We start from the raw sequence: 2,461 nt of genomic DNA, 5'->3' as shown, positions 1-2,461 counted from the left end.
AAAATGCTCCAACTTTGTCTAAATGATACCAGTGTTACTTGAAAAACAAGAAAATAAAAAAATAATTTTATAATTGAATATTGAAACCTTCAGATTTTGAAACCAACTCAAAAAATATAAAAATATCTCCAACTGTTCATTTGGTGTTTGCTCTCAGAATAGCATATGATCTTCATTTTCATATATTTAGAATATAGGTTTTCCGTATAGTTTACTGTAAGAAAAAATTATCAATATGGCCTTTGAAATATGCGCAAATTTAGACAACAAAAATGTATAACTCCAAACGTTTAGAGTTTATGAAAAATCAATTCTATAGGGAATGTAGAACAGACAGCTGTGCAAACTATGTAAAAATGGTGAGAATCGGTCAGAAACTAGAGTTTTGGATACTGAAGGAAGTTGAATTTCTAGTTATAGATATGATTGAAGTTGAAGTTATCGACAATGAATAAGGCAGTTCTAATTCATGAATTTACTTGCATGTTGTAATAAACATTGTTTGGCATTTGTACTCAAGTATGAGAAAGTTGTAGGTATATGTGTGTAGAAATAAAGTCAAGAAAAAATAACCCCCCCCAAAACACAAAATATAGGGATAATTATAAAAATTATAATGATTTAGGGAATATATTTAGAGTATACTTTATATAAGCAAAAAAAGCTCTATTCTGGTCCCTAATCATGAGAACAGAGTTTGAAATCTGAAAAAAATCAGAAAAAAAAAAAAAAATTCAAAGTCCCAAGTTCTGAGAGTTGTAACTGATTTATTTGTTGACCAATTTAATTCTGGCTTCACATGGTTGGGGTAAAGTATGCATTCTCTAGGATGTAAAGGTTAAAACAAATTCAAATATAAAACAAAGGAAGAAAAATAACTAAAAACAAAATTCCCCTAAAATCAAATATTTTTTTGGATATTGTCGAGAGTAACTGATAACAACATCAGACAATGTATTTAAATGATATATAACAAAATAAAGCATAATAACATAATAACACAAATATTGAGCAATTATGTATTACTCACCAATGCTATAAAGGCACTAGCTGTATATCCACTTTGTGGACACTCCTTACTACTATTCTTCTTTGTGCGTCGAACAGGTGCTTGCATCTCTTTATTGTATTATCCATCAGGTTCAGTTAATAGAAGCTGTTTTCTTTATCAACAAAACGTTTTTTTCTGAAATATTCGTCTAAAATCAATTCCTGAAAATATTTTGATGAAAGTTTCACGAAGCTGAAGCCAATGCGTTGGAGATTTGTTTAACATTTAAGTAATTTTTACATAATTCATATATTTTTCGAGCTTATATACCCTTCAGTGTCACATCATATGACGTTTTGCACCGTTTAAGGGTAAACATAAGTTTCACCTGTATATTAAGTTCCCCTTCAACTTAAGTAATCCCATTGTTAGATAATTGTTCCCCCTTGTTTAAGTAATTCCCGAAATTAAGAATGTTGTTATTTACTAGTATATTTTTATGTAACATATCCCGAAGTCTGGATTTTGTTTCCATGTTTTGCAGTATTAATTCTGAAAGAATTATTAAGGCGTGTGGTTTTACTGTTTTTCAAGTGAAGTGCAGTGACATGAAATCATTGAAAGACTTGGTAAAATCATGGAAAAATTTTGTGGTCAATTTTTTTTCAAAGTCGATTGTGTAAAATCAGTTTTTGGAATAAATTCCAGTTTTGTGTCTAGCCACACGTCCAGCGGGTCGTCAGTGATTATTTGTGTGTGCCATTAAGTGATTCGCTTCAGAGCTTTTGGTCGTTTAAGTGAATTAGCGTCGAGTCTCTGAATTTATTTTTCTAGCGCGTGTCTCAGCGCCCAGTGGGGGAAGCGTTTTGTAATTGTTTGTGCTCAACAAAGTGTCTAGCGAGTGCTATATTCAATTCAAGTAATAAGTTAACTATGCGCCAGTATTTAATCAATAATTTTGGAAGAATAATTAATTACTAAATTTTAATTAAGAATCAGCACCACTGTGAGCGGTGCGGTTATCAGTCACAATTTCTAAGCAAACTACAGAGCGACCATCGGTAAACAAGGGTATACCATGTTAACATCCAGCTCATTCATTAACGTATAGAGGTAATTTATCATTAATTTTTTTTAACTAATCAAATAGTTTACGATTATTTCCGAGCGCCGTTGTTACCGTTGTTAGTAAGGAATTAAATAATTGTTGAAGTTTTAAATATCGCGCCAGTATTACATTATTTCGGTAACGTGATCAATCTTAGTGCGCCTAAGAATTACAGAATATTTGAGAAATTCAGTTAACGTAAACTGTTGTATCAATTGCCCGCTAGTCACCAAAACTTAGACTATTTTTGCTAAATAAAAGAGAGTTCAAAGTAAATTATTTACAGTATATTCAGTGTAGTTCCTTTCTCGAAAATATTAATTATACAGTTTTCAGTGTATTTGTTCAAGAATTCTGCAATT

This window comes from Procambarus clarkii, chromosome 31 (genome assembly GCF_040958095.1).
Source record: "Procambarus clarkii isolate CNS0578487 chromosome 31, FALCON_Pclarkii_2.0, whole genome shotgun sequence".
NCBI lineage: Eukaryota > Metazoa > Arthropoda > Malacostraca > Decapoda > Cambaridae > Procambarus > Procambarus clarkii.
The sequence above is the reverse complement of the archived record's forward strand: the minus strand, read 5'-3'. Positions refer to the sequence as shown.